The sequence below is a fragment of the Vombatus ursinus genome, unplaced genomic scaffold, assembly GCF_900497805.2.
Source record: "Vombatus ursinus unplaced genomic scaffold, bare-nosed wombat genome assembly UNPS02005286.1, whole genome shotgun sequence".
In the NCBI taxonomy this organism is placed as follows: Eukaryota; Metazoa; Chordata; class Mammalia; order Diprotodontia; family Vombatidae; genus Vombatus; species Vombatus ursinus.
The window spans coordinates 13,995,284-14,013,570 of record NW_020945064.1 but is presented as its reverse complement, the minus strand read 5'-3'; the positions used below and the strand labels follow the sequence as shown (position 1 = coordinate 14,013,570).

General features: G+C 42.3%; 1 protein-coding gene across 1 annotated transcript in view; it reads right to left on the bottom strand.

The window, feature by feature from the left end:
• Window positions 1-18,287, bottom strand: part of KCNG4 (potassium voltage-gated channel modifier subfamily G member 4) — a 40,419-nt gene that overhangs the window by 1,523 nt on the left and 20,609 nt on the right. The gene's annotated exons all lie outside the window — the stretch shown is intronic.

Here is an 18,287-nt window from a genome sequence, read left to right as displayed (position 1 = left end):
ACATTCTGTGTTCTGAGGTCCCTTCCAGCTCTGACATTCTGTGTTCTAAGGTCCCTTCCAGCTCTGACATTCTGTGTTCTAAGGTCCCTCCCAGCTCTGATATTCTTCTAAAGCCCCTCCTAGCTCTGATATCCTACGTCCTAAGGATCTTTCCAACCCATAACATTGTATGAATCTTTAATTCTAGGGCAAAGAAAGTCAAAGCAAAGTCAACTGTCTTTCTTGTGCTGCCTACAGAAAGAGGAATCCTGATTAATTCAGTCAGATAAACCCTCTGATACCCTTGTTACCTGAAAACACAGTTCATTGTGGTTGGAAGGCATTCCTGCTATAATAAATGTTTATTTACTGATTGACAACTGCCTCCCTGAGCTTTTCCTCTTAAATGTCAGGAAGACTTGAGGTCGTGGCCAAAGGAATAAGCAAAGACTTCTCTAAACTCATGGTGGTGGAGTTGTAGTTCTCATCATTCCTAGCTTATCTTACCTCTCTGAGCCTCAGTTTCCTTACTTGCATATTCTATTTGCCTCATAGGGGTATTATGAATTAAATACATTATCAAAATGTGAATTGTGACTATTTCTACCTTCAAGTGATGGCATGAAAGAGTACTCCAGGATTAGATGAGAGGCTAAAGACCTCCCCCTCCAAATATTCCTTGATCCGACATTTATTAAACTCTTTCTGTGGGCAAAACTCCAAAAGTGATGGTCAATGAGAACCAGCCCCTGCACTCAAGAAGCTCATGTGGTAAGACAAAGGCACAGAGAGCTTGGAGCCAGGAGGCATAGATTTAAATTCTGCCTCTGATGTTGATGTTGGATAAATCCCTTCTCCTTTTCTGAGTTCAGTCTCCTTAGGTGCGAAGTGAGAGGACTGGACTAGATGTATCCAAGGTCTTATCCCAGTCCTAAATATCTGTGATGTGACTTATAAATAACAAAGCCAGGGCAGAGGGTAAGCATCTTGGGACTAGGTTTAAAAAAAAAGAGTTGTCTTGCTAAGAGCGTGAGATCTTTCCCCTTATCTAGAATTTTTTAAAATATTGGCTGCTGCTATGTTACATGCTAGGAAGGTATGCCTGGTCATCTGGGAATCCTGAAGACCTTCCCTCACCTCCTCCCTGACCCCAGGTAAAGGGAGTGAAGAATAGGGATCGGGGGATTCATGTAACCCCACTTCAGCCAATGGGAATAAACATAAGCTTTCTGTAGGAAGGATGAGATTAAAATAGTTGATAAAGTTCTCATGGGACAGAAGAAATACAGCATTCCATTCGCCAAAATGCATATTCACTTATGGCCTCCCCAACCCCCATAACACATAATCTCTTTTAATACTTCCAAGAAACCCATATCACCAATGCTAGGATGAGAACCAGAGAATTTAGCGAACCCCTTTAGCCTGGTCAGGGCAGCATAAGTTGCCTTGCTCTCTAGAGGACAAAATAAACTCAGAATTTTTTAAGGCCCTAAGAGTGTTTAGCAGGGCAGAGCCTGAGGTCCCCACAAAAGACTCACGTAATATTTTATAATCATAGCAGTGCAAAGAACTCATTTATGTGAGGTCACTAAGGGCTTCCCTCACAATAACTGTAAAGTCTGAGGCTTGAGGATTGTTATCTCTATTTTACAGATAAGGAAACTGAGTCTGAGAGAGAGAGACAGAGACAGAGAGAGAGAGAGAGAGAGAGAGAGAAAGAGAGTGAGCAGGAGAGAGAAAGAGCAGAGAATGGAGCAAGGACCTTTGGGATCACCTCAAAGTTCACTAATGAGGGAGGTGAGGCCCTTCGAGTTTGTATTACTTGATCAAAGTCACCCAGGTGTTATGTGGAGGAGTTGGGATTTGAACCCGAGGTCTCTGATGGGTCATTATTTCCATTATACTGTGGTTGTTTGTCCTTCATTCTCAAAGAGGACCATGACATCAGGGAGGTAAAGCCATGACTTGCAAATGAACTGGAGTTAAGTGGGGGAGGGCTGTGCAAATTCAGCAGCCTCACTCTCTCCTCCAGAGCCATCTGGGTCTGGTGGCCAGGTAGTGATCAGGATGACTGGAGATGACCCTCTCCATTGTGCTACTGAAGTGATTGGGCAAAGGCCACGTGGTTAGTGAACCTGAGTCTCTTGTCACCAGGTTTGGCATTTGATAGATTGTGTTTCTGTAGGACTTGAAAGGCACTTTCTTCATGCCAGCTTGCTGATGTAGGCTTTGAAAATGCCCCAGTTTTAGAGTCGAAAGATCTGCTACATTATAGAGGAGCATAGGTGGTAGTGCGGTGGATAGAGTGCTGGACCTAGAGTCAGGAAGACCCGAGTTCAAATCCAGCCTTAGAGTCTTATTAGATGTGTAAACCTTTCACACTGTTTTCCTCAGTTTTCTCACCTGTAAAATGGGTATAATAATAGTATCTACCTTGCGGGGTTGTTGTGAGGATCAAGTGAGATGATAGTTATAAAGCATGTAGCACAGTTCCTGGCACATAGTAAGCATTATATAAGTATTAGATGTTATCATCATCATCATTATCATTATTATTAGATGTAGATCTGGAAGGGACTTAAGCAGTCATCTAGTTCAGTCCTCTCATTTTACAGATGAGGAAACTGAGGCAAAGGGAGGTTAGGTAACTTTCTTGGGGTCGAAGGGATAAGACGAGATTTGAACTAAGGCCCAGAGAGCAGAGGCCTAGAGAAATAAAGTGACTTAATGCAGGGTATGGTGACATAGGTGGGATCTGAACGCAGGACCTCTCTGTTCTGCCAGAAACTAATGGTCAATTTGTTCTCGGACCCTCCTTATGCACTTGACTGCTAGCACTCTCCTAGTCACAAGATCAGAGATTGATAAGGTTTCTAGTATTTAACAAAAAACAAACAAACAAACAATTACTCCAAGGGACAATAACCTTTGAAACCCTCTCATTTTTGTAACATCCCCCCACCTCGAAATCCTGTCACAGACAAATAAGTGACTATACTGTGCTGGACATTTGGGGGTGACTTCAGACTGACAATGAGGCCTGGGGAATCCTGCTCAAGAGAGAAAAGAACAGTGACTTCATCTCAGACTACTGGGACCATCTCAGTGACCATGTATCACAGTGACATAAACTGATCACTTTTTAACTACGGAGGATGATGTGAACATTCCCAGCTTCCTCTTGGAAATTCCGGATTCAGAGCTGTTGAGACTCTGATTCTTGTCGTTGGGGTGGTGGTGCCACGGGATGAGGTTGGCCCATCATTCCGAGAGTGCAAACAGATCTAATCATGTTTGGCCATAATTGCTATGCCTCAGACTTTCATCTCTCAACTTTTCCTAAATTGTATTTGCCAGCCAGGTACAGATGTGATTTGAAGTCATGCAGTATATTATGATTAAAAAAGAAAAAAAAAAGACTCTACTTTCCCCCTGCTCTGACTCCTGGTCCTCTGAGCCCAGTATCAATGCTCTTTCTCCCGTTACTTCCCTTAGATGGCATCTGGTTTAATTACTGAATTTTGTAGATGGGGACTGAGGCCCAGAGAGAGATTAAGTACTTTGCTCAAGGTCCTAGAGTGGATTAATACCTAGACTTAGACATAAGCCTAGTACCAAAATTTTCTAGTTCCTAGGTCAAAGACTCTTCCCACTAGGCCATAGCAGCTAGACTAAAACACCCTTTTCATATGCTGGCCTCATTAATTGGAATGCAACCCTATATCACCAATACTAGGATGAGAGCTAGAGAACTTAGCAGATTCCTTTAGCCTGGTTGGGACAGTACAAGTTCTGGAGGAAAAAAACAAACTCAGATGGGACTTTTTGAGGCTCTGAGAGGGAAATTACTTTTAAAAATAAAGGATAGCTAGGTGGTTGCAGTGGATAAAGTGCCAGGCCTGAAGTCAGAAAGATTCCTTTTTATGAGTTCAAATCTGGCCTCAGACATTTACTATCTGTGTGATCCTGGGAAAGTCACTTAACCCTGTTGGCCTCAGTTTCCTCATCTGTAAAATGAGCTGGAGAAGGAAATGGCAAACCATTCCAGTATCTTTGCCAAGAAAAACCCAAATGGGGTCATGAAGAGTCAGATATGACTGAAAATAACTGAACAGAAACATAGTAAAGGTTAAGTACACTGAAAAGAGTGCTGACTCTGGAGTCAGAAGATCTGGGTTCAAATCCTACCTCTGACTCTTACTACGTGAGTTTCCTCATATGTGCAGTGAGGGGGCTGGATTGGGTAGCCTCTGACGGCCCTCCCATCCTTGTGGTCCTATGATCTTGTAATATATACCCTGTTCAGAAGAAAAGGAGGAAGGTCATTATGGGTGACTAATCGGGTCAAAGGTTGTAGAGAGGTCTAGAAGGATGAGGACTGAGAAAAGGCCATTAGATTTGGCCATAAAAGATCGCTGGTACCTTTTGAGAGAGCAGGTTCAGTGGAGTAACAAGTGGGCAGGCCAGACTGTGGAGAATGAAGAAGAGAGTGAGAGGATATGGAAGCATCAATGGTAGACTGCCTTCTCAAGGAATTGAGCCCCAAAGGGAGGAGAGATAAAGGAGAATAACTAGAAGAGATGGACAGATGGAGTGAGGGATCTTTGCGGATGAGGAGACATGGCTGTGTTTGTTTGTAGGTAGTAAGGAAGAAGCCAGGAGGCAGTGAGAATAGAGGTAATTTGCTGGAGAAAGCAGGTTGGGTTGGGATCACTTATGCCTGTAGAGGAGCTGGCCTTGGCAAGGAGATGGGCCAGCCCATTATGGGAGACTGGGTTGAAGGAGACAGTGGGGGAAGATGTCTGAGTGATGTGAGATGAGGAAGGTCGAAGAAGAAGCAGATCTTGATGAATGGTTTCATTTGCCTAGGCAAGGTTCTCAGCTGAGAGGGTGGGAGACAGGGAGTCTGGTCATGGGAGGGCTTGAGGAACGATTAAAAGGTTTGGAAAAGTTGCTGTGGTGAGTGGGTGTAGTGAGTTAATTGGATGTGTGTGTAAAAAGATTGCCTTGCAGCAGTGAGGGCCCAGTTGAGATTATGTAGCATAAATTTGTTGTGGGTCCAGTCTGGACGGTTTCATTACTTTCTCTAGCTTGAATATGAACACAAGGCAAAGGAGATGGATGGTGGGAATAATACAAGATTGGGGTTTGGCAAGGAAGCAAGGGACTTGAATGTGGAGAAAGTCTAGATTTGAACTTATTCACAGAGTCTGGGAAGGAAAGAGAATGGAGCCAGTGTAGAGGTGATAGCCTGAGAAAAAACTGAGAGATAGAGGGATTGAGGGTCATGGTAAAAATGAAGAACAGTATTAAAGGTTGTAAGGCATAGAGAAAGGTGGAATGATAAAAGATTATGAAAGATAAAGGAATTTTGGAATGAATGAATATGAAAGTGAAATGACTTATGGATGACAGTAAGAGCAAGGGTATAACCATCTCTGTTTGTAGCTGAGGTAGAACGGAACAATGAATGATGGGAACTGAGTAGATTGAGAAGTTAAGAGTGTTTGGGGGAGCATTAAAATGCACATTCAAGCCCCCTACTATGAGGGCAGGAGTTGAGATGGAGAAAAATAACTGAACCAGGTACTGAACTCATTAAGAAAGGAAAGAGAATGTCCTGGGGGTCAGTAGATAATAGCTACTAGAATCTTGACTGGGTGATACATTTGGATTGAATGAATCTCAAGGGAGGAGAGGATACTGAGTGATGATGGGGGGAGGGAGAGTCTGGAAATGATGATGGGGAGTACCAATGCTTTAAAGGGCGACCAGCGATGCAGTGTCCTCAGGAGGGACCGAGGTATCAAGGAGATCCAGAAGATGGAGGGAGTGGGGAAGGAAAAGCTTGAAGGTGAAGCAAGCATATTCATTATGGAGTAGGCATCAAGAGAGCACTGTGGAACGAGTGAGTAGATCTGGAATGGGACATTGTGAAGAGAGGTTTGAGGGATATAGGGGTGAGGGAGCAAGGCATGGGGATGAGAATGAGTGATGACTAGAGGCTTAGAATCATTGGGAATCATTCTAACTACTGAGGAATGAATCCAGTAGAACCAACTCTACCAGGTGAAGAAGCTGGATCTTGGTGGATGAAGAGAGGTCTGTTGAATGAGAGGCAGGTGGTAAGATTGTTCAAAGTCCTCCCTCAAGGTCCAACCTAGGGGTAGGTGATGAGGCTGTGTCCTGTGAGACCCAGGAGACCCACCTCACATCAGGTAGGAGGAGGCAAAGGTACAGCCTTGAGGAGTGTGGACAGGAGGCAAGATCTGGTAGGTCAAGGTGAGGCTGCTTCATGACAACTTCCAAAGCCCAGGAGAAGGTTCTAGGGCAAAAACAAGGGCCTGGAATTGGGTGGCTGGGATCCAGGTCTGATTCAGGGTTCCTTGGGAAGGTCCACAGAACTTCCTTTTCCTCTGCATTTCTTCTTTACTTCTTGCCTGCTGTAATCCATTCCAAAAAACAGGGTTGGCTTGGGTATCGTTTATGTTGGCTACAAGATAATCATTTGGACCTCATTCTATGTCCTACTAGATAAGGCTGGACTCAAAGCCAGCAAGATCTGGGTTCAAGCAGGCCTCTGACGTATGACAAATGAGGACAAATGAGGAGGAATGTTCTGAAGAACTTCCTGTTTCTGGCACCAAAGGAATTTGCTGTCCTGGTTTGCCTTCTCAACCTAGGCTGCTCTGTACTATTTCTGGGAAAGGGCAGGGTGAAGGAAGGTGTAGGAGCTCTCCCAAAATGGTAGGGAGGGAGCAAAGTACTCTCTAAGGAAAGGAGAACAGGGATCATGGTCATGAGAGCTGGAGGAGTCCTTACAGCATACAGTGTCAGACCTGGGAGCTCCCTTATTGTTGTTCAGTCGTTTCAGTTGTGTCTGACTCTTTGTGACCCCACTTGGGGTTTCCTTGGCAAAGATACTGGAGTGGTTTGCCATTTCCTTCTCCAGCTCGTTTTACAGATGAAGAAACTGAGGTAGACAAGGTTAAGTGACTTGCCCATAGTACACAGCTAGTAAGTATCTGAGGTCAAATTTGAACTCGGGTCTTCCTGACTCTAGGTCCAGTGCGCTATCCACTGTGCTACCTAGCTGCCCTTAGAACAAAATAATAAAGACTAGCAATTCTAAAGCACTTTAAAGTTTGCAAAGCACTGTACCAATATTAGCTTATTTGATCCTCATCACAGCCTGGGATGGAATAATTTCCATTTTACAGATAAGACAACTGAGCAGATAGAGGTTGATTTGCTCAGGGTCACGCAGCTAACTGAGGCTGAATTTAAACTCAGGTCTTTCCTGGTTCAAGAGCAGCACTCTATCCACTGTGCCATTCAGATCCTTGTAGCACAGAACATGTAATTCAGAGCTAGAAAGGACTTTGAACACAGAATCCTAGATTTAGAGTCTTAAGGGACCTCAGAGGCTATCTGGGCCAGCTCGTTCCTTTTACAGATGAGGAAACTGAGGCCCAGGGAGGGGAATTGACTTGTGCAGACCACTATACTTAGTGCAGGAGGAAATATAAAGTTTAGCTAAGAATGAGAAGTCATCCCAGAGCAGCAGGGTAACAGCTATGATGTAAGTGGAGGAATTATGTTTTAACTAAAGTGTGGGAGATGAGTGGCTATAAAATGACTTTTTGCCACAGTATATTTTATGAGAAAAGCATATCACATTTTAATTAAATTCTTATGATCGTACTTAACTTTTTTGCATACATAGAAAAGGAGTTTGTAGAATCACACAATTTTCAAGTTGGAAGGGGTCTCCATGGCTATCTAGCCAACCTACACATGAAAGGAATCCTCACTATAACAATTCAGTAAGTGGTCACTGGCCTCTGCTTACTGAAGACTAAGGAAGGGAGTCCAGCATTGGCATCTTGAGGCATCTGCTTTTGGACAGCTCTAACGTGGGAGGACACCATGCTTACTTTGGCTTTTGCAAATTCTATCCTTTGCTCCTGCTTCTGCCTTTTGAGGCCAAACAGAAGCGATCTAATTCCTCCTTCATGTGATGGCCCCTCAGATACTTGAAGACACCTATCACGTCACCCCTGAGTCTTCTCTTTTCCAAGCTAAAGATTCCTTCAACTATTCCTCAGATGACATTGGCTCATGACCTTCGCCATCCTGGTTGCCCTCCTCTGCACACTCTCCAACTTCTCAATGATCTTCTTGATCTGGCCTCAATGAACCCAATGATCATTGATCTTGATCTGGGCTTGGAATCTATACTCCAGATGAAGTCTGATGAGGGTAGAATATAATGAGACTATCACCTCCCTATTCCTGGAAGCCATGACCCTCTTAATGCAGCCCAAGGTCCCAAGGTCCCAGTAGCTTTTATGGTTACTTCATTGTTGTTGTGTCCAGTCATTTCAGTCATGTCTGACTCTTTGTGACCTTATTTAGGGTTTTCTTGGCAAAAATACTGGACTAGTTTGTCATCTCCAGCTCATTTTACAGATGGGGAAACTGAGGCAAACAGGGTGAAGTGGCTTGCCTAGGCTCACACAGCTAGTAAGTGTCTGGGGCTAGATTTGAACTCAGGTCCTACTGACTCTAGGGCTAACTGTCTATCCACTGAGCCACTTAGCTGCCCATGGTTGCTACACCACACTGCTAACTTATAAGGGCTAACTTATACTGAGCTTGAAGTTCACTAGGCCAAGATCAGAACAACTGCTTTCTAACCAGGTAGCCTTCATCTTGTATTTGTGAAGCTGACTTTTTTTTTTTGCTCAAGTGTAAGACTTTACATTTATCTAAGTAAATGCGCTGGTAAATATTTAGTAACTAGCTCTCAAAAAATGTATGTATAGCATGCTTTTAAGTTTAATGTGCATTGTTAATATTTTCTCCCTCACTTTTGTTAAGACTAGGCAATCAACAAAACAATAAATTAAGCCCTGATTTGTGGCATTTATGGATTTCTGAGGTATTAAGTGGTCACACTGAAAATTCAACAATTGACTCTCACAAGCCAGTATGAGCTGGCATACCCCTGAATTTATCCCTATTCAGTTTCATCTTATTAGATTCAGACTCATGTTCTAGCCAGTCAAGATCTTTTTGCATCCTGGCTCTATCACTCAGTGTGTGATAACTGTCCCAGCTTTGTATCATCTGCAAATATAATGAACCTGTGTGCTATCTCTGCCCTTATCCAAGTCATTGATAAAAATTTCATTCAGCACAGGACCAACCACAAATCCCTGATGCACTTAGCTGGAAACCTTCTGCTTTATAGACATGGAACCATTAACAATTATTCTTTGAGTCTGGCCATCCAGCCAGTTCTGAGTTCATCTGATTGTATTTTGTTTAATCCATACCTCCTTATCTTCTCCAGAACAGTATGAGGCTCTTTGTAAAATTTTTTCTAAAGGTTAAGTAAACTATATTTACAGAATTAATTTTATTTGCTAATTTAGTAATCCTGTCCAAAAAGGCAATGAGGTTAGTCTGGCATGACCTGCGCTTGGTTAAGCCAGGTAGGTCTCTGTCATCACAACTTCCCTTTCTAGCTGTTCACCAACCATTTCTCAAATGATATTTTCTGGAGTTTTCCCAGGGATCAGAGTCAGGGACACTGACCTATGGTTTTAGGACTCTATTCTCTTCTCTTTTATGAAAATCAGTATGGCATTTGCCATTTTCCAATCTTGTACCTCTCTTGGTTGCCATGATCTTTCAAATGTCATGAACAGTGGCTTAGTGATCATATCTGCAGTTCTTTCAGAAGCCAAAGATGGAGTTCATCCAATTCAGGTGACTTGAATTTATAGAGGGCAGTGAAGTATTCTCTTGCTATCTCCTTACTTATCTTGGGTAACCAACTTCCTGGCAGTCATTTCTAACACAAAGGTCATTTTCTTTTGCTTAGGATGGAGAAATAGCATAAGGAATTAGCAGTCAGTCCTGCCTTGTCCCTTATCATCATCATATCCATGCCAGTTCAAAGTCCTGTTCCTTCTTTGATCATCTTTTTTTCTCCTAACATAGCTTAAATAACCCCGAATTACCTTTTTGGGTTGTCCTTAGCTTCCCTTGGCAGCCTCAGCTCATTCTCAGGTCTAATCTGCCTCTTTGCATAAAAAATTCAATTCCTTAAAATTAAGGGGTGAGAGAGGATTATACTGGGAGAAGGAAAAAGGGAGAGGTAGAATGGGGTGAATTGTCTCACATAAAACAGACAAGAAAAGGCTTTTACAGTGGAGGGGAAGTGGGGGAAGGTGAGAAAGAATGAGTGAATCTTATTCTCATCAGATTTGACTTAAGGAGGGAATAACATACACACTCAATTGGGTATGGAAAGCTATCTTACCCTACAGAAACATAGGAGGAAGGAAATAAGAGAGAGAGGGATGATAGAGGGGATGGCAGATTGGGTGAGGGGGTAATCAGAAGCAAACACTGCTGAGGAAGGACAGGGTCAAAAGAGAGAATAGAATAAATGGGGGGGCGGGATAGGACAAAGGGAAATATAGTTAGTTTTCCACAGCATAAGTACTATGGAAGTGTTTTGCATGACTATACAAGTATAACCTGTATCTAGTTGCTTGCCTTCTCAATGAGGGTGGGTGGGGAGGGAGGAAGGGAGAAAATTTGGAAGCCAAAGTTTTAAAAATAAATGTTAAAAAAATTGTTTTCACACGCAAGTGGGAAATAAGATGTACAGGCAGTGGGGTATAGAAATCTATCCTGCCCTACAGGAAAATAGAAGAGGAAGGGGATAAGAGAAAGGGGGTGGGATAGAAGGGAGGGCAGATTAGGGGAAAGGGTATTCAGAATGCATGCTGTTTTGGGGTTGGGGGAGGGAAGAGATGGGGAGAAAATTTGGAACTCAAAATCTTGTGGAAGTAAATGTTGAAAGCTAAAAATAAATAAATTAATGGACAAAAAAATTCAATTCCTCTTTTTTTGTTGCCTAAATTTGTGCATTTGCATAGAGACATTGGAGGCTATGGGTTTTGCTTTGGACCATTTTCTTGGATTTTGTCTCCTGTGAATTTCTGGATATCTCAGCTGCTTTTCTTTTTTTGTTTGTCTATCTTTTTAATTATTTTTCTTTTTTTTTCAGCTACTGTTCTTCAACTCCTTTTTTCTTTGCTGCTGTTCTCTAATTTGGGGGATATACTTAGGGAGTCTTCTCCTTGCCCCATCCTTTTCAGTTTAAAGTCCCTTTGATTAGATTTGTGGGACACCTGGCAAGTACATTTTCCCCAGTTTTTGTTAGGCATGTGCCATCTCTGGCCTCAGGAATCTGTCAGCCCTGTGGTAGAAGGCCATAAGCTATGGTCCAAAATGCATTTTCAGATACCACCTTTTTTTCCAGTTGTTCATTTCCCAGATTAATTTTTCTTTTTTTCATCCCTTTCCTCCAATGGGTGAACAGGGAGGAAAACACAGCCTGTGCCCAAGACTTTGTACATTTTAGCAATATTTTCAGGTTCCTTTTGGAAGTGATGTTTATGCCTACTTAAATCACAGAAGTAGGTAGTAATCATCCATTTTGATAACTCTTGGGAGATTCTCTGCGATGTGCTCTTGGAAGACAAGAGAGCTCTAGAGAGCTGTGTCTCTCTTTTTGTCATCAGGTCAATAAACAACTGCCTTTGCACCCCCCCACCCTCCAGGAGTGGGGAATGACCAACTACTCCTTTGATTCTCTTCCTTCTCTGCCTTTTTGTGGACAGTCTTTTCCCAGTGGCTTCTGTGGGAGGATAGGTGGCTTCTTTTCCCTCTGATCATCCAGCTCTCTCCTTTGAAACAAGAGCTTTAAATCTGGTTTTAAGCTTTCATTGTGAAGCTGTCCCTTCCTTCTCTTCCTCCTCTGTGTTACATTTTTCCAATGTCCATCATTCTCACAAGGGTAGATGCTCCCCTCTTCTACCTCAGTTTCCTTTTCTCTCCACTGAAACCTTGTTTCTGTTTCCCTTAAGAACACATCATTGTCCCTTACAACCTGGAACACAGACAGGCGTTCCTGGAGTCCTTTGACCACATGGCTTCTGGCTCTGACATTCTGTGTTCATTCAGGCCACACTTGGAACATCGGCTAGGTGGCACAGTGAATAAAGTGAACAGACCTGAAGTTGGGAAGACCTGAGTTCCAATTTGGCCTCTGATATTTACTAGTTGTGTGACCCTGGGCAAATCACCTTTGTCTGCCTCAGTTTTCTCATCTGTAAAATGAGGAAAATGCCTAACTGCCAGGGTTGTTGTGAGGATCAAGTGAGATATTTTGCAAACCTTAAAGTGCTATATAAATGCTATCAATTCCTGGGCTGTGACGCATTCCATAGAAGTTACCACCCAGTTTCCTCTTTTCTCCATAATAGTTGAGATTTTCAGCCTTTTTTCTTTGAACAACTGGTGGGTGTATATCCTAAGCAGCTGGATAAGACTTTTATAACCAGTGATCACCTCTTCACTTGACAAACCCAGTCAAATTCCTTTTCTTTTTCTCAAAGACTTCATAGGCACAGGCAGACCCACCTCCTTTTCAGCCTGGTGCCAACCTTCTATTTCACCAATTTCCTACTGTCTTCAGAGTAAAAGTAAGAAGAGACCAGAGTAGAAATAGCTCACCATTCCCTAGGACAGAACTGACACTCAGTGTTTCGATTCAATACAACCAACAATCTATTCAACCACATATCATGTGAAGGACATTGGGAATGCAAAGAGATAGATGAAGCTACCTTTGTCCTCAGGGAGCTATTTTTTTTTTTTTTTTTGGACAAATGATCAAACAGCATTAGAATGATTCTCCAACCCCAGCTTTGCATTCAGCCCCATACTCTGTAGTTATGGCTGCAACATAGTATAGTAGAATGAACACTGACTTTGGATTCAGAGGCTGTATTTCAGATGCTGGCTCTGACACTTGGTAGCAGTGTAACTTCATGCAAAGCGTGTGATCATGCCAACCCTTGTTTCCCCAACTGTAAAAATGGAGGAGTTAGACTGACTTCTAAGGTCTCTTCAGCTCTGTAGCCTATCATTCTGTCTCTAGTCTGAAGACCCATGTAGCAGCATTCTGGAATTATCTAAACTTGGCACCTTTTCCTTTAAAATGTAGGCTCCTTGGGGTCAGAGACTTTTTCACTCTTACCTTTGAATTCCCTAAACTTAGAAGAGTACTTGACACATGGTAAAGACTTAATAAACATTTGTTGATTGATTGATATCATAGAACAAATTGGATAATGGGTAATAACATGACTTTCAGTCAATCATCAAGCATTTACTGAATACCTAGTATATGCAGTATTCTGTGAAGGATATAAAATATATATAACTGTCAGAGCCCTTAAATTTTTTAAAATCAAGATGCAAAGACAAAATATGTTTGGAAAAACAAAATACTAAAACTAATAATATATGATTGAAATTTTAATGTTATTACTTTTTACCCATGTCATCTTGAACAAGTAATTTCCCCTCTCTGGCTCTCAGTGTCCTCATCTGAAAGATGGAGTTAGATTGGATGACCCCTAAAGTCCCTTCTTCTTCTAAATATATACACTTGTAGAATAAAATGTTAAATAATAAATGAGGGGTGTAGAGAGTGCTACAGGAGGTCATTGTGGGCTGGAATGGTCATAGAAGGCTTCCTAGGGGAAGCTTTTTCTTCTTTCCTCCCTTCCTTCCTTTTCTTTCTTTCTTTCTTTCTTTCTTTCTTTCTTTCTTTCTTTCTTTCTTTCTTTCTTTCTTTCTTTCTTTCTTTCTTTCTTTTTTCTTTCTTTCTTTTTCTTCCTTCCTTCCTTCTTTCCTTCCTTCCTTCCTTCCTTCTTTCTTTCTTTCTTTCTTTCTTTCTTTCTTTCTTTCTTTCTTTCTTTCTTTCTTTCTTTCTTTCTTTCTTTCTTTCTTTCTTTTTCTTTTTCTTCCTTCCTTCCTTCTTTCCTTCCTTCCTTCTTTCCTTCCTTCCTTCCTTTCTCTTTTTTTCTTTTTTTCAGGGATGAGTAGGATCCAGAAAACCAGAGAGTAAAAGACCTGATGGAGGTAGGGGTGAGGGAGATGGTATTAGCAGTGCTACAGAGATGAAAATTCACAAGTTTTGTTCAGGGGTGGGAGAACAGTCCAGTTTAGCTCTATCAGAGGGCATGGGTAGCAAAGTGGTGGGAGATAAGGAAAGAAAATTAGGTTGGAACAAATTGTTGACAGTCTTGAACGCTAGGCTAAGGAATTTTTACTATTCTGTAGGCAATAAAGAGTGATTAAAAACTATTAAATAGAAGTGTAACATGATAAAAAGTGGAGCATTAGGAAAATTAATCTGGCAAAATCTTGTACTTATGACTATACGGGATCATTGACTGAATAAATGTCAGAGTTAAAATATCTTGTCCTGGGGAAAATGAATATATGAGGAATAAGGAATGTGGCACTAGTAAAGAGGGCTGAATAGAAACAACTGATGAATTTGCCTGGGAAGAATAAATTTAATAATTTTATTTAATAATTATAATTATAATATATAATAATATTATTTAATAATATAATAATTGAAGCTTTGCAAGTAAATAGGATTTTTTTCTGAACAAAAACAGAGGAATAGTGGATTTATTTTGTCTGAGACTTGCTTGCCAGTATGGAATCCTCTAAACACTTTCCCCTTGGATCTACATTTGATCTAGAGTTACTCTTGGAAACTGTGTATGTGAAGATATCAAGGCTTTGCACTAGATATGAGAGAGCACAAAGGTCAAGAGCTTTGTTGCTAGAAGATATACATGGTAAAGGACTGGGTGAGGAGGGTGGGAAGCAATAGACTTGCCTTATTTGCGTAATTTTGTTCAATTCCACTTGCTTGTTAATTGGAGAGGACCTTAGGCATGAAGTGGACTTCACAGCTTTGGCCTCCACATAGCTCCTATGGGTGTTTTTGGTCAGAGCTCCCAATTTAGGTTTTGTAGGCACATTATACCCATAAGGATTAAATCAAAGTTGCGAAGAATTTGTTACTCTAAGTCAGAGAGTTGTTTGGAACCTCTCCAAACACAGACAATAAAAAGAACAGGCAGTCTATCTAAGGCACCTTCCTTTAGCAGCACTTCATTAAGTATGGTGGCTCATATCCGCAGTTTCAGTCTAAAAAGTTGTTATCTTGCCTTGGCCAGGGAGAGGCTTTCTAGTCACTACACCTTAACAAATGGGAGCCAAGACCCTAGCAGATGACCTTAAAGAGCTGAAGCACAGAAGATTCTGACAGAAATTCAGTGACCATGGCAGCAGTGGGAACACCTAGCTAAGACATGCATCCAGCAGAGACAGGGTTTAGCAGAGACAAAATACCCATCGGAAGCATTACACCCATTAAAAATCAACAAAGAGTAGCATGATGATATTATCAGAGAACATTAGTAGCCTTGTAGCATTGGTGTTTTGAGTTGTTCCGGCCACATTTGTCCCCTGTGCAAGTGTCTTAATCATATATCAGATTGTAAGCTCCTGGAGGGCAGGGACTGTATTTTGCCTTTCTTTGTATCTCTAGAGCTTAGCACATTGCTTAACATAGAGTAGGTACTTAATAAATGCTTATTGATTGACTGCCCAACACAGGTTCCTATGTTTCATATATGTTCCCTGGTCATATGTGTTCCTTATGAATGTCCTCCATGAGTATTCCCTGGTCATGCATATTTTCTGTATGTTTCACATTGGTAATGTGGCAGTCTGTGGGAGGGTATACCGCACGTGTACATGGAAGGAATTTTTTATTGTCACTTTATTTGCTCTTCTGTTTGAGTAAATGTCTTTTGCTCTGAAGACATCTTCTAACCAGCTGGTAAAAATAAATACATTGGTGTGGGCTCATAAGCTAAGGTTTTAAGTGGCTACTGGTCCACAATGTGCTTTTAATCAGGGGTAGCTCTTCAGGAGGTCTGCATGTAAAAGGGGCTACAAATATACTGGATTGAGTCAAGTGACCTGAGTTGAAGAGACATAGTGTGGAGATCATAGACTCTGTTAGGGTAGGGAGTTCATAGAATCATAGCTTTAGAGTTAAAAGAGATCTTACAAGTCATATAGTCCACACACCTTATTTTACAGGTCAGGAAAGTGAGGCCCAGAGAGCTTAAAAGATGTGTGACTTTCCCAAGGTCAAACAGGGCTTAAATAGCAGAGGCAGAATTTGAAAACAAGTCCTCTGACTTGAAGTCCTGCGGTCATCTTTGTTTATCCTCCAGTGCCTAGCACAGAGCTTTGCACGTGGGAGATGTTACCAAATGCTTGATGAACTTATATTAGAAACAACACTTGACTGGGAGTCAGGAGGCCTTGGTTCCAGCTTTGGCTTTATTATTAACTTGCTATGACCTTGGTCCAGTCACTTCCCCTCACTGGGCTTCGGTCTCTTTAGTCCCACTCAGTTTGAACGTTCTCTGACTTTATTCCTGGCTTACAATCCACGGATAACTATCCTGAGTTCTGGTCGAATGAGAAATCAAGACGGTGCCTCCTGGGAGGTGGGTGAATGCTAGGTCTGGAGCCTTTCCGTTTGAATATTCCAGGCATGCAGCAGCCCTCCCCTCTCTGGGCCCCTCCTTGCCCAGGGCCTCCGAATCACACTGCACTGCAGCAAGAGCATGCTGACTCATTCTGACTGCATTGCTGCTCTCGTTGGGATCGTTCAGTCACCCTCTCCAGTCCAGCCCCACGCTCAGAGAGTGGGAGAGCTGAGTGATGATGCACCCCTGAGGCTGCCGCCGCAATTTATGGGTCCTGAGATGAGAAAGGGAGAGGGAGAGGGAGAGGAAGAGAGCAAGAGAAGAAGGAAGGAAAGAAGAGAGGGAGGGAGGAAAAGGGGTAGAGAAGAAAGAGAAAAAGAGGGGAGAGAGAGGAGGGGAGAGGAAGTAGGGGAGAAAGAAAGGGAGAGAGAGGGAAAGAGGGGGAGAAAGAAAGAGAGAGAGAGAGAGAGAGGAGAATAGAGGAGAGAGGGAGGGAGAGACAGAGGGGAGGGGGGGGAGACAAACAGAGAGACAAACAGAGGGGGGAGGGAGGAGAGAAAGGATGGAGAGAGAGACAGAGGGAGAGAGACAGAGAGAGACACAGAAAGAGAGAGAGAGAGAGGAGAATAGGGGAGATGAGGGAGACAGAGGGGGAGACAGAAAGACAGAGAGGGGGGGGGGGGAAGGGAGAGGGAGAGAAAGAAGCATATAGACTGACAGAGGGTGGAGAAGAAGAGAGAGAGAGAAAGAGACACAGAGACAGAAAGACAGGGAGAGCCAAGTTTTGCCAAGTTTTTAAATGGTTTTCTTTGCCAAGGAAGTTCCAAATGTGATTATCAAGTCTCACAAGCTCATAGAATTTTAAACTGGAAGGGCTGTTTGAGGTCATCTGCTCTAACACCCTCAATTTACAGATGAAGAAATTGAAATGAATAGCCCCAATTCACAGGACTAAAAAGCTGAGATTTGAACCCAGAACCTTAGATTCCAAAGCTAGGGCTTTTTCCACCACTATACTAAGCTTTTTCTCCTTTTAGCTAGTGACAGTGGTATATTTTGGACTGCTTTGTTCAGATATACATTAATCAAATTGAATTTTGGAAACCTGTTAACATTTTGACCTAGAATTAAAATAAAATTTTACTTTGGTCTTGGCAATTGTATAATGAGTACCTGGGTTTGAATCTCCGTTTTACTATTTAATACATGTATGAACTTAAGCGAATCCCTTTGCCCCTTCTGGCCTCAGTCTCTCCATCTGCAAAATGGGTAAATTGGACTAACTGCTTCTTAAGGGCCCATCTGGCTCTAAATTCTGTGCTCCTGTGATTTATTACCTGACACAGGAAGCAGCTTGGTGAGGAAAAAGGGCTGGAGGGGGGCCAGGACAACCAGGTTCTAGCCCTTTATGTGAAGGGTCCTAGTCAAGTTAGTTTTTTTCCTGGTTTGACTCATTTGATAGACTTCTCCCTCTTCTTATGAATAGCCTTCCTATCATCTCATGAGCAGCCCAAGCCTTGCTCATTTACTCCACTCTCTCTCAGGAGTTTTCCACGTCCTTGATATGAGCTTTCACCCCACACAGATACCCTCTTCTCCATCTCTTCTTCCACTCTCCCTCCAGTGCCTCCTTTACTTGTGGTCTTCCTCCATTGGAATGCAATCTCCTTGAGGGCAGGAACTTATATTTGCATCCCATGAACTTGCTTAGCACAGTGCTTAGCACATAGTAAATCCTTAATAAATACTCTCTCTGACTCTCTGTGGTCTCTTTCTGTGGTGTCTCTTTGAGCTCTCTCTCTCTCTCTCTCTCTCTCTCTCTCTCTCTCTCTCTCTCTC